This window comes from Taurulus bubalis (assembly GCF_910589615.1).
Source record: "Taurulus bubalis genome assembly, chromosome: 2".
NCBI lineage: Eukaryota > Metazoa > Chordata > Actinopteri > Perciformes > Cottidae > Taurulus > Taurulus bubalis.
In genome coordinates, this window is record NC_136590.1 from 36,093,138 (window position 1) to 36,108,441 (window position 15,304).

Sequence of the window (15,304 nt, forward strand, 5' to 3'; positions counted from 1 at the left end):
AAACTAACATGCTGATATTCATGAACCTATATATTGTCTGAAGGGGATTCTTGTATTTATAAAACACAGTATGGCGTATTGTGCAATTTGTAACTGTATAAATTGCAGACAAATTAGCTTTTTGTTCTTCCAAATGTCAGAACTCAGGGTCAGACAGGGTTATCTGTGTCTTACTTAAGGGCACTTTAGCGCAGCAGCTGCTTACTGGTATTGGACTTCTGTGAACGCAGTCGAAGTTTTCAAGAGAGGAGAAAAGCTTCTTCAAAATCTGAAATAATGCCTCCAATGTTGGTGCAAGTTACCTCACTAGTGGGTTAATTCCTAAGTGTAGGATGGAAATATTTTGTAAATGAGTAGTGTTTTGTGAAAAAACATTGGTAATCCACATTTGTATATTCTACCAGGAACAAGAAATGTACTGTATGAAACAGAAGTAGTAAAGGAAGAACAACAGGGTCAAATATACGTAAATGGGAAATAACAGTGTGGGCTCACATAAAATAATCACACATTGCATCATTTCTTTATTTAATAGGGAAGTAAGAAAATCCATAGCCCTTTTTGATTGAACATACACACACAAACACACACACACATGTATGTGTATTTAAAACCAAGGCACACACAGTGAAAAAAGTTTGGAATTGTGATGTTGGCATGCAAGGATAAAAATAAACATGGACAGATGCAGATTAAAGGATAATTCAACAATTATTGATATGTAAATATTGTTTTTTCTTTTTCATAAATAGAGAATATACAGTCTTATAACTAGAGTCACTGATCTTAAGGACAATCAGGAGACATTAAATAGGAGCATAACACCCTGACAGTGTGCAGCATCAGGATGTGGGCACAACAGACACACACGCAGCCGTATCGTCGCCGTCGCCTTCCCCTGCGTGGTGGGCCAAGTAGAGTTTCTTATGGACTGACAACACAGCTGTATGCCATTTGTCTGAAAGACGGCTAATGGGACAAAGGGCATGAGTGAGGAGAGGGGAAGCGAGGGAGAGATGCTCGCTGAATCGCCCAGCCCTCCCCTGAGCAGGACGGGGAGCACCACTCTTCCTCTTTGCTCATAGCTGCTTTCTCCCGGCCCTCAGCCATTTTGGAGAGAGGAAGAAAGTGGCTGCTTTCTCTCTCTCTCCCTCGCTCACTACGTGGCATAGCTTTGGAAAGGCTGCTGTGTTGTAGCAGCAGAGAAGACACGTTTTGCAGCTCGCTCTCGGGAGATAATATGTTTGCAGAGAAAAAGAATTTTGACGCGAATCCACCTTCTTCCATCTTGACTTTTTTTTTTAAATGAATTTTTGTTACCCTTGCATTGAGCTGCTAAGCCTCGCTCCTCTTTGCTGTGCACTTTCCCTCATGCTGTGTCCTTTTCTTTAAAAACTTGCGCTCTAGTTTTGTTGGCCGGTGCTTTTCCCCCATGTCTTTTTTTTAATATCTTTTCTCATCTCTCAATTTGATTTGATGCAACAGAGTTTAAGACAAAGGAATATGTCCAAATTTTGGCAGCACTAAGAAGAGACAGAGCTGCAGCCAAGGACCCTGCTGGGATCCAAAAAAGCCAAGCAGAATGAAGCACCCCCCAAAAAAAAAGAAAAAAAAAAGAAAACACCACCCTTTCCTTTGCTTGGTCACAAATTCCACTTTCTCTGTACTCAGCCCTGCGCTGCCACTCCTCCTCATGCACATCTTACCGCATTCAACCTTTTGCCATTTCTCTCTTGCCGTACATTTTTTTAAAGGCGATTTTAGCTTTTTGTCCCCCGGAAAATGTGCACTGGACAACGGGTTCAAGAGGGCGTAACAGGGACAGAACCAAGGGATGTTATCTTCCTACTTTTGCTTGTTATTTAGCTTTTCTTTTTTTTTTACTGTTATCGAATCGTTGTTGTTGTAGTCTCTCATGTGTTTTGAGGGTAGGCTTGGATTACCACGTGCTTGTGATTGTGTGGTTTTAGGAACGTGTGTGCAGGTATCTTATGTGTCAGCGTTTGACTTTCTGTTCTGTTCAAAGTCAGTTGTTGATAATGTGTATATCTGTTTTTATAGGTTTCTTGATTTATGCTTAGGCATTGGCCTACACTTCTCCTCGAGCCTGACTCCATCTGATTCCAGAAGATGTCTGACCATCAATTCCCTATTGGTATGTTTGCAATTTATGATACTTGTAGTTTTCTCTCAGATAGCTTGGTTCAGTATTGTTTCTAATCCGCAACATATGATCCGTACCTGATGATTTGTTCACAGTACATGTTTTATGGTGTTCATTGCAGGTAGTAAGGTCAAGGGGAATAGTGTTGTTTCACTGTATGGAAATGCATAATTTATCAAATAATTCTACAAACAGAAGATTACCTAAATTAAGACTGGCATCATATTTTGTATTCTGTGCAGGGGCAATTTAACATGATTTCACAGTCCTATTTAGTCTTGCTTTCGAATATTTTCCAAAAGATTCGTGACTTGTCTGTTGGCGAATGTTATGTACTTGGTCCTTTTGCTAAGAATACAAATGGTCTTGTAATGGCCTTAAGGTATTCTATTGATATTGCTGCTTTCATTTTAATCTCGTACAGCCTAAAATGACATTCTATTCTAAGTATATTTTCTGAATAAAAAATGTATTAATTAGCGTGCGTTTCGCGTTTTTTTTAATTTCCACATTTAAAACAACACACGTTATATATTTCTGTCTGACATTTCAAAAACAAATGTTGACCTTGTGATGGGAAGGATGTGCGATTAGTAGGTTACACCAACATCACGTCCATCTCACAGTCATGTGCTCTGGCCTTTTCCCTGTACCATGGTTTAATTGCAATGCTCACAAACAGGAAATATGTTTATAGCCAAATTGGAACGGTCTGATAAAATATGAAAAATATATGAAAGGAACTCTATTTTATTTTATTCTATGACAAGGATGTATTCCTTAAATGTTGTAAAAGTAAAAAAAGACTAAATATCCAACATCAACGTGTTAACCCTGTTTTGATAGACACTGTGTTGTTCATAGTGGTTTGTTGATTGAGAGGAGTTTACAGGATCAGACATAATCACTTGCTGTTTCTGTGTTTTGTGGGTTTCGTCTTTCTTATCTGTTCTTGAAGGGGTGAAGTCAGCTGCCACAAACCCGTAGATCCGAACTTGTGGTGACTGGCTGCACAAGCTCGTATCTATAGGTATGTGTCTTCATGGCGAACACAGCACCTGCCCTCTCTCTGTAAGAAAAACCACTAACTCAATGTAATTATTACCTTCAAAGCAGGTTTTGACCGGCTAATCATAAAGATTGTCAGACTTAATTACAGTCGTGGCGATGCAGTAAGTAATTTATAACACAAGCTCTTGCTTGTGTTCCCTCACACGAACACCACTGACCCCGTCCCGAACAGGATAGTCTCCACCACACTTACCCCACGTGTCCCACCTTCACGTGGTGACCCCACCCAAAGTAGGAGGGCTGGACTACATGAGAAAATTACATGACATTATAAAAATTCCTGAATTTGGCAAATGAGTAAGCGCTACAAATCAATAAACAGGACGGCTTCACAGCAATATTATGGGATGTTTGTTTTTTTTTCAAGATATGTTATCGATGGATTATCAAGAAACAGACATTCCCATGTGTTCATTCCAGCAAACGACTGCTTCTTAAATTTTCTTTTTAAATTTCCAGATGTCGTAATAACTATATCTTCATCGTGATGTAGCTAGCTATCACAGTATACTGTACGATTGCATTTAGCATGATGGATTTGATCCGTTTCGCCCTAAAAAGCAACAGTCCTGCAGTTTCCTCCAGTGTTCCGCAGGTTGAGGTAGTAGGTTGTATAGTTCAGAGTGACACCACAGGAGATAACTGTACAGCCTCCTAGCTTTCCCTGAGGAAACACCACACGCTCTGGACACTGATGGATTATTTTACTCAACGCCAACTTTTATGTGATATCAGAATGGGTTTTTCTGTCGGCTGTAAATACATTGTGGTACAGGTGGTTTTGTATCTGGCCATTAAAAAAAATATTTTTTAAATGTATTTTGTTTCATGCAATGTTTCTCTTTTTGGGACGGGGCGTAGGAAGAGATTAAAAAAATGTCTCGCACAAACTCGGATGAACATGGCAAAAATTCCCTCTCATGTGACATTATTTGTGGCAAGAAGACAAAAATGAAAAGAATCCCGATGCAGAGGATAAAGGGGTTGGGTTTGGGAGAGTTGGGGAAAAAGAAGCAACATGCTGCTGCAGCGAGGTCTGCGGGCCGCTCTAATGAAATAAATGCCACTGAAGGGAAACACCATACAGCCGCAGGCGGAAGAACACCAATTATGTACAAAGTTCAGATTTCACTTTACCAAAACTATATATTTCCTCTGCGCAGCGATGTGGTAAAGAAACTGCTATGATCAAAACAGCCAGTTACAACTTTCACTGCTTCAAACCAAGAAAACCACCGAGTCCCGAATGCATCTCGCGCCCTGCCAGCAAAAACAATGCAATTTATTGCTTTATTTGACGCTAGGCCAAATGAATATCTTCACATTTGCCACAAACCATGTGCCTTTTAAGCAATTGCAGTTACATTTTTTTTTAGATATATTGTATTATTTTTACAGTTTATTAAGAGATCATGGACATTGTGAGAAATTAGCTGTACATTATAACACGGCTGCAGGATTGTCCTGAGTAATACAGTTGTGAAATCAACTATTCCTGCTATAAACTGCCATAAGAGTATGTTCCTTTATGCAGTGAACTAATCCAATGAATAAAACCCGGCAGTGGATGCAGTCCTGTTCGGGAGAAAGATGGTGTCCCCGTAGTGCGGTGTGCTGCTGTGTGCAGATGTGTAGAGCATGGAGTGGCGTGATGATGAAAGACTGTTTCCACTTAAACTCTTCGCTCTCTGTCCCGAGGCCACCGAGTTCGATGGAGGTGGAGTAAGGAGCTCTGAGCCAGAATGTAGCAGGGGCCCTTAGTACAGGGCAGCTTCTGCAGTACGAGAGAGCGAGCAGTCAGTACAGTAGATACAGCGAGAAGACTCTAGTGGGTTTCTCTTTTTTTTTTCAGTGCATAATTACCCAGCTTCCTCTGCTTTTTTCCTCGAGGAGCAGCGTGTTTTTACATTTGCATCCCTGTCTGTGTGAGATGTGCCGTTGTGGCCATGGGGTAGTGTGTTACAGTATACAGCAGAAGGCATACTGTACAGGAGCTCTCCCTAGTGACCCCCCCCCCCCCCCGAGCACACACACCACGCCCTCCTTGTGGAATATAAGTGTAGGTTTTTTGTCTTCATCAAACATTTCTATAAATAGTCCCGTCTAGCTGTTCTAATGTTAGCTCTGTGTGTGGCCAACTCGAAGCGTCGAAGTCGCTTAAATTAAGAGGACGTGAAAGTAAAGAAAGAGACTTTGTAAGACTGAGACGATATGAACAGACCCTTCACTGCCATGAAGTGCATGTGAAGTGTTGAGAGGACACGGCATGTGAAGTCTGTGACCCAGAGATGCATTTGCTTTAAAGAAAGACAAAAAATACTGCTGGAATAGAGGGAAAAAAGGACAATTTCTGATTATCAAATCAGAAAGAAGGAATAATGTAAAATAAGTCAAAATGTCTGTTTATGATTTTTTAATCGATCTTGAAATTCATAGAGAATTCAGTCTCAGATAAACTAGTGGAGGGAAAGACTGTGATAGTGTGGGAACACACATTTTTTTTGCTGTCATTGATCTCAGCCTATTGTGTGTTGCCCGTCAAAGAAACCCTGTTCTGGTAATTCCCTCTTCTCCCCATCGGTCTTGCTTTCCTACCATCTTGTCTCGCGTCCTTTTTCACGAGCCTTTTCTGCTGCTTTACAGCCGCTAATACTGACAAAGTATAAGACAACCACACCACCAGGCTTCCAGTTACATTTCCTTTACCGCTCCCTGAACTGCGTTTTCTCTCTCTTACTCCCCCCTTTTCTCTTTCGATCTTGTTCCCACCCTCCTTTTTCTCCATGAAACGCACGCTGTAATACCCAGTCACTCTCACAGACACAGAGGGAGAGAGAGACAGGAACAGAGTACCGGACTTGCCGACCGGAGAAGGATTTTTTTTTCTTCCTTTTTAATGAAAAGGAGCTTGAAAAGAGACATTGTAAGATATACATGTTTTGCCTTCTTTCTTTCTTCCTCTCCTGTGCTTTCTCGCTACCTCTGCTCTTGTTCACTTTACCACTTTCTCCCTCCCTCTCTGGCTTTCCTTATCTCTCCTTCTCAGCATGTAGCAGGCCTTTAGAGTGTAAGTGATTTCAGCTGTGGGAGGAAATGAATGGATGATATTTATTCCTCTTTCCCCACTCCGCTGCTGCTGTTTTCGATGCTGTATTTAGCAGACAGAGTGGTAAGCAGAGCCTCTACAGTACCTATGCCCTGGGGACTTGAGCCTGCAATGCATGAAGCATGCAAGGCAGAGGAGGGAAGGAAAATACAGAGGCACAGGCACAGACAGAGAGGTGTGATATAGCGAGACCAAAGCGCAGAGCAAGAACAGAAAGAAAATGTGAGACAGATGGAGCCAGGAGACAGACAGAGAGACAGGGGAAGATGGGTAGTAGTGTCACATGGAGAAAGAGGTGCGAGTAGCAGCGGATAGAGGGACTACAGCAACAGGCGTTGCACATTTTTTCCTATTATTCACGACACTGTGGCTGTTTTGTGTCTGAGACTATGTTCATAGCTTTTGCTCATAACAGCAAAATTCAGATGATAACAATAACTTCCGTTTGCTTTTTGTTTTGCTTTTTTTTAAGGTCTGAAAACTGTGATTGATATGGAAAACTTGTGAGTGTGCTGAGATTGGGGGCACATGTGTACTTTATTGGATTGCATGTGGCCTGCATGTTGGTCCGAGGGCGGTGCATTTTTTTTATTGGCTTTCATTTCATTCAAGGAGTCTGTGTATCTTGCATTTATTCGGCTTTTGTTCAACTCTTTCCTTCCTGTCTTTCTTTCTCATTCTGATTCTCATTTCTCATTTTTGTACGAGTGAGCATGAAGCGGTACAGGCCCATTGATCAGCTCGTTTTTTTGCCATTTTTCTACTGGTGCCCATTGCAATGCATCTTCTTGCACACCTATTTTGTAAAGACATTTATATAATGGATTGTGCTTTATTCTCTATGTTTTCTGTTACTGCGTTATGTCTTAGTGGCTTCTTTCCTCCATAGTGTGGAGATTTACTGCAGTGTCAGTCATGTGTATTACTTTCACTTTAAACCCATCTTTGCTATATTTCTTGTTCACCTATTTTAACCCTTTAACCTTACTCTTGTGTGCCTTTCATATCTCTCTCTCTCTCTCTCCCTCCCTCTCTCTTTCTCTCTCTAGCTCTCTCACTCTCTCTGGCTGCACATGGAACAGTCTTGCATGTCTGAGCAGCAGACGGCTAGACAGCAGCAATCTGCTACAGCAGCCTCATGTGCTAGTCCGAATGATCCATTCAAAAAAGCCTGAGCTAGCAGCACTAAAATCTCTTCCTCTGCTCCCCTCTCCAGCTTTCTTTTTTATCACAGATTTCTCTCTTTTCATTTTGTCTGGCCACATCCTCCCTTCCTCTGTTCCTTTGCTGGGCTGACCGGCGCAGACATACAGAGAGGACTGCGGCAGCCTCTGCCATTACGGTCAGCTGGGTGAGTTTTCTTCTTTCCTTCTCTCCTTCCTCGCTTCTTGTCTCATCACCCTCCCAACCTCCTATTCCTCCTCCTCTTCATCTCACAGGCAGTCAGATCTCATTCTACCTGACGTATAGGCTCTCCCTCCGTACAGCCAGAGCCGCGTGATTGACAGGTGCGGTCTCAGAGGACTGACAAGCCTGCCATGTCTGGAGATGAGATATCTCATAGGGAGAATATAAGTCGGAAGGAGCTTTGGCTTTTTTTAGCGACGGAGGGCAATTTTAATCTGGCAGTCCTTTTTCTGTCTCGGCTGCTCTCCTTGTCGTCTGACTGGTACCGCTGCGCATGTGCATGGTGCAGAATTTTGGCATTTTAAGTGAAGAATCAAATGTGTTGTGCTATCAATTATCGTACCACGATTTGGCCGAGAAAGGCTGTGACAGCGAGAGGGAGGCCAAAATATGCCTAGACAGAGCCATTCTTATAGGAACATCATGTGATGATAAAATGCTGTCTGTCTTGGGTGTGCATGGCCGTTCAGTGGTGACTACAGTACATGTGTGCAGAGCACAATAAGATGATATGTGCTCAGTTTTGTATTAAGAGTGATTGATTATGTGCGATGTGATTTACGACATGTATCGGTATTCGACTTGTGCGCAGAATACCACGATACTTAATGTCTTATACAGTATAAAAATGCTAAGCATGAACTAATGCGTGTGCAGTCCATGCGGATCCTGACTTGCCGAGACCAGACCGAACTTAGTGGCGAAACTGGATCTTAGGTAACAGCACAGCATAAAGCCAGCGATAGCTGCCATTGTCTGCTCAAGTCTCAGCCACAGCGCTCATGCAGCAGATGATCTACTGTATGTCGCATAGTAAAGGCCATACGAAGAAGCAATCTGTTCCTCTCTCATTCCCTGAGACCCTAACTTGTGACGTTTTGCTGTGATGTGCACGGGTTGGGTTCTTGGGAGCTGCGAGGGGCACTCACACATCTCTGTAACCTAAAAAGAAAAGAAAAAAGAAAAAGACGAACATGGCGGAGAGACACAAAGCGCAACGAAGAAGGGACGGCTTGGCTTTTTTTTAACGATGCACGGTGACAGGGAGTGTTCATATGATCCACCCACACAACTAAAATAGAGATCGAGGGGAACGAAAAGGAAGAACATTGGGTTTATTTCAGGTTATGGAGGGGTTTAGACCCAGAGGCAGGCACAGCGTGTGTGGCGTTGGGTGGGGGAGAGGGGGAGGGAGAGAGGAAGAGGGGGAGATGAATAGAGGAATGTGGGTATGAAGGGCATGTGACTGGGAGGGAGGGATATACAGACAAGACGCGGTGATATGGCGAAACGCTGTCACATTTACAGTATCCTCGTTTTTATAGGCTGGAACAATGAATGAATATATGACAAATGTATGACTAAGGTTACACCCACAGTGACTAATGTTACACACGCTAACATAGACTCAGTAGTAGGGACCCTGCCCTGCTAGTGCTGTATAGACACACAGGCATACACTGACAATATACCAGGAAACATGTATTCATTTATATGCAGTAGAGAAGCGTTTTAGCGCATAATATTACTGCAAAATACAAATTACCCCTTGATAATAATGGGATTCAGTGCTTTACTTTATTATTTATTATATAACAGAAAAAAGACACAAATTCATTATGACTCCTACTATTTCCTACGGGCTCTTCCTACCTTGAGAGCAACACAAAGTACTGATGAGAGCGTGACACTGAAAGCTCGGTACACTTGTGTTTGACCTCATGCAAACGATCATCTTTCTTTTTCTATACTTGGTGCTCCTATCTGTGTGTGTGTGTCTTTGTTACATGTGAATAGGAGATACATAATATGGAAACTCAATGCATGGCTGAGTGAGAATGATAGGATGCTTGTCTATGTTTGCAGCAGGGTGCCACCCCCGTGAGTGCCAAGTCATTACACTGTGGATGAAAGCAGGATTGCAACATTACAGTAAAAGGCTGTTATAGTGTGTACTGTGTTTTAATGGATGTTATGGGAGGGCAGAACGAGAGAGACAGTATTCGGCCCAGGTCTTTGATGTAGTACTGTACTCTGGGCCAATGAGTCTACAGCTGCTGACGATAAGTGTACCACGCTAAAGACTGTCGCCTCAGTGTTCACAGTTCTCCTAAAACTAGCGTTCAGAGTGTTGAAATGTGTCTGCAGGCGAATGCCTGTTTCTATAATTGGTGGGTGATCTGTGATCACAGTAACAGCTTCATTTCCAGCTCTCCCCTCCCTTTATCCACACCTCCAGAATGTAACCCTTTACATGTCTCCTTCCTCTTCTTCTTCTTCCTCTTCTTCTTCTTTTTCTTCTTCTTCTTCTTCTTCTTCTTCAGCCACTCTGAAGTCGTTCTCAGTCTTTCCGTGAGCTTCAGCAGCATTTGAGCCGTGATGCTGTTTGATGTTTTGTCCTCATTCTTTCATTAGTTGGAACGTGATGTGATGCAGTGATCATGTGGTTGAAAGGCAGGTAGCTTTGAGCTCTGATTCTATTTTCAGCTTTGATTTGAAGGTAATTTTTAGCCGTGTCAGCTGAATGGTTGAATTTTTATTTATTTTTTTACAATCTTTCCATGCTTGAGGAATTTAGATATCCATTAAATAGGCATTTTACTATGTGGTCAAACAGGGACTTCTGTCAATGTGAAACTCATTCACATTGTCAAAGCACTTCATATCTTAGTGGGAGTTTTGCTCCCCAGCCTGGTTTCAGCTTACTATGTGAGAATGGAGCTGGAAGAAAGGTTGCCTCACAATGACTCCAGCAGGATTTAATGCAGGTTAGACATTTTATTACTAATAGTAAACAAGCTTTGCAAACTTTCTTTAAACAGATATGCAACAAAGCTTAACAACAGTCAGAAACCACTGCAGTAGAATCTGACTGACGTTGGTGTCTGTAGGATGAAATCCACAATTTGTGCAGCCCTTGAACTTTCATTGCCATGGTCGGAAATTTTAGCTACTGAGGTCTCCAGCTCCATATTATCGTTTTCATATTGAGATGTTTAAACTGGAGGGGTTTTGGGTGGATGTCAGTGTTTTTGTAATGCCATCTTTCAATCACTCTGAGATTTGCATCTTAAACAGAATCAGTGATAAAAAGCATTTATTGTCAGCAGAAGTTCATTATCTCGACACATCTCATCTTTCATTTGGTAAAATGTAAATGTAGTAATGTGATTCATTGGGGTTTCCTAATAGAAGCAGCGGGTCTGCATCTGTAGGTCATGGTGTCAGTGTTTGCCTTGTTAAGCTAAAACATGCAGAGGAAGAGTAAACACAGACAGACGAGAAGAGGAAGAGAACAAGACACAATTTAGTAGATTTCTGTTTGGTTTTGAAATGTCATCCTCTGCTCTCACAAAAAAAAAAGAAGTAATGACTGAGGAAAATGAGAGCAGCTATCTTCCATGGGTTCAGTTCAAGCATTCACATTGTACTTCCATGGCTGTGTGTGTGTGTGTGTGTGTGTGTGTGTGTGTGTGTGTGTGTGTGTGTGTGTGTGTGTGTGTGTGTGTGTGTGTGTGTGTGTGTGCGCACGCCACATTATTAAGACCTCCCACCGCAGCCTTGCCCCCCAGCCTCTGCTCGATTCTTTTCCAACTTGTAAAATGGCCGACCATTTAGAGGACTGGAGATCTTTCAGTGTCTCTCACTGACAACTTTCTTAGTGAATGTTTCTATATATATATATATATATATATATATATATATATATATATATATATATATATATATATATATATATATATATATACTGTACAGGCAGGTGTAATGCTCACAGATGGACCTGCAGTGGTGGAAAGGAGGAAAATGAAAAAAGGAATTATAATAGAAGAGGCTTTTGACTGACTGTAAACCAGCAGATGTTATACTTCCATTTTCAGGGATGAAATAAAAATCATTTCACAGTTCGGTATATGTTATTTAGATATATTAACGAGATCTGAGCAGTGTAGAGTTCTTTATGTCTTTCAGTCAGTTGTGGAACAAGTAATGAGGTAATGTTTGGATGAGACAACATAGTTTAACCAGACCTGAATGAATTATTGTCATTTAATTAAAAACAGCTTTAGTGACGTTTCATGATAGCGTTTGTAAATCTGTTCAAAATTTGATCAGAGAACACAACAGATTACGTGTTCTGTAGTTAACATACAATTGAATGCACTAAATTAAGAGGTTGTACTGTAAATCACAAAGCAACCATCAGAGGGTTTTTTTTTCGGCAACATTTAAAAATGCTGATTTTGTAATTATTTTTCCTGTTTATCTAAATGCATGAATAAACACATATGTTATCTCTGTACAGCATAAGCTAGTGAGCATGGTTTTGTCAGCTGTGTGTCCTCATTGGTCTGTGATCTCACTCACACCCCCTCAGAGTCCTGAGATGCCCTCGGATCGCGGGATGAGAGGCTGGACTCGCTTTTGAATCCAGCTTAGTCTTTTTCTCCCTGCTGCTTGTTCCAGTAGCTGCTGTTGCTCCAGCGGCAGCAGCAGGTGTGTCTACCTCCTGTACCGACCCCCCCCTCCTTCCTGTTCCCTTATCACTGCAGTACGGCAGCTCTGTCTGGGAGCCAGCCATTCCATTGTTCTCGCACCCCCTTCACCTAAAGGTGCTCTTGTGGATGTTGGCGCCGCCCCGCCGGCCCCGGCCCCATGAACGGGACCGGTTCCAAATCACTGTGATACTTGGCACCTCGGTGCCCAGAGCACGTATACGCTTACGACTTTTCTGTCTCCCTTTTCTCCCTGGACAGAGCTCGCTACACTCTCTGCTGCAGACCGCCGCCATCTTGTTACTGCCTGTGCTGCAGGTCTGCCCGCTTCAGCTGCACTCAGAACCAAACCGTCGGACCCAGCCTCAAGTGTTTGCCAGCGTCTCTCTCTCTCTCTCCTCCACGGTTATTTTGTTCTATGCAATCCTGCCTTTTCATAACTTCATCACAACACTTTTGTTGCTAATGGGCACATTTTATATCTGCACAGAGGCAGACACATCTGGAACGTTTGTTATATCTGAAGGGCTGCACACCGTGGAGGCTGCAGGCTCTTATCACGTCGTCACAGCACATTTATACTTATTAGTACAAAAAGGAATTTATGTCATAGGTAATATATATATATATATATATATATATATATATATATATATATATATATATATATATATATATATATATATATATATATATATAAATGCAGACTGTGTGTGTGTTTGTGTGAGCAAAACATTACCAAAACCGTCCCGTAACTGTCACAATTACACATAACACTATCCAAGCACTACTTAACCAAATAGGTGTGACAGTAGACTCCTGTTTGATGTTATCAAAAGTGCCTTCTCTTTTATGCAAGATATGATTGTTGGTTGTTTTTAATGGGAATAATGCATCACAATCTATCCCTGATTTTGCAGGAAAATCTGTTTGTGGAGCCCAGTGTATGCGGAGAACAGAAATTGAGCCGTGGTAAGAAAGTCATCGTTCTAATTCTGCTTGGCACAAACTACGCTGTTTGACCACATGAGCACAGAGCCAATACTAAAATGACTGGAGATGAAACAGGCTCACATTCCCTCGGTTTTTACATAGGAACATGTATGAGCAGAATTAGACTGCACTGCATAGATATATCTTTTCCAAGCAGCTCCATACATTATTCACAAACATCTGCATTCTAGATGTACTACACTTTCAAATATTGTAGTTCTACACGGTGCATTGTACTTTTCTCAACAGAATCAGCCATGGGTGAAATACAAACACAATTAAGGGTGAACATTTCACCGTACAGTATGGAAAATGTATTACTGTATTGAGCACTGTGCTTTGGTACAAGTGCATGTGAGTAGGTGGAGGCCAAAGTGATGCGGCAGAGAGTTCAGAAGGTCTTCGATCCTCTCTGACACTAATGAAATCATAAAGAATATAAAGAAAAACAAACTGTCTCATGGCTCTGGAGTATACATCCATCCATCTGATGTCTACTTGTGTCTCTGGGCATACATGCACAGTAGCTCTGCAGTGATACTGTACATGCAAGGCCAAAGGCTTCAGGGTTAACATGTTGCTTTTATCTGACGTTTTATTTTTCAGGTCAGTGGAGTCAGCGCCTCTGTCTGAGTCGATCACAGAGTTGTTCAATCAGAGCTGTTACAAGTATGCAAATCACACTCATATTTCGTCTGAATGTGATGCAGTTCAGGAAAAAGAATGACAAATATCAACTACATGCCTAGAATATATGTGCAATTGTATTTTTCTTTGATTGAAAAGTCTCTGTAGAAGCAGTCAGTCCTTAAATGACATCAAACTCACAAGATACCATCTAATGAGACGTTGACAGCAAATCATTGATATGCTTCCTATGAAAAAGATCAGTTTAAACCCTTATTTTGTTCTACTGTCAGCGAGTATTTGTCATTATTAAATTGATAACATACAGTTGACTTTGACTGATAGCTGAACATCTTGAGAGGCAGTACACATAACAATAAATCAAACCATGGTAAGACAGATGCTGTTTGACAAATAGAAGATGTAACAAATAGAAGTTTCTTCTTTCTGGAAATACAACAAATGCTGCAATTTAAGGCCTCAAAAAAGGAATTGACAGTCACAGTCAACACACTTTTACATTTGAAGAGTCGGCAGCAGCTTTTCATTGCATTATTCTGCATTATAAAGTGTTATAATATGTCATATAACATGTTGGTCCACGTACTTTAGTCCAGCCTGAAGTATCTCAGCAATTGTTGAAAACTCTTTTTTTTTACAGATCTCCAAGATGCCCTGAGGATAAATACTAATGACTTTCATTGAGTTGCCCCAACTTCTAACGCCATCAGCAGGTACCATTCTTCACCTATGCAGTGAGCTCTCTCTTCATCTTTTTGATGGACTGGCACGCAATGTCAAACAGACATTTGTGGTTCCTAGATGATGTGTCTTTATCACCTCTAGCGGCACCATGAGGATGACATGAGATGTTTTGTGGCGAATGTCTCAACAACTACTGAATGGATTGTCATGAAATTTGGTGCAGACATTGATATGCTTTAGTAACCCCTTAACATTTCATGTACCACCACCACCAGTGGGTTATAAATGCAGACTAAATACCCAAAACTAATGAAAGCCTCAACTGTACTTTGTGTTTAGTGCTGATCAGCAAATTTGAGCATGCTAACATGCTTAGCTAAGATGAACAAAATAAATATTATTTCTGCCGAACCTCACCATGTCATTATTGTGAGCATGAACGCATGCTGATGTTAGATTTAGCTCAAAGCACTGCTCTGCTTATTGTAAATGCAGCCTCATACAACAAAGTGGCGTTCAGATGTAAGTGTGACTCTCATGTAATGTGTTGAACATGTTTGTTTCCATTTCCACGGCATATGAGTTTCTCCTTCGGTACAATAAAGTCAATAACAAAAACAAAAAAAAGTTGCAGGTAAAACATACATGGATGAATACACTATAATACTACTCTGAGCAGCTTTCTGAGTGGTCACTGACATGTTCCAGCAGAACAGCAAGCTATTGATCATCCCGTTA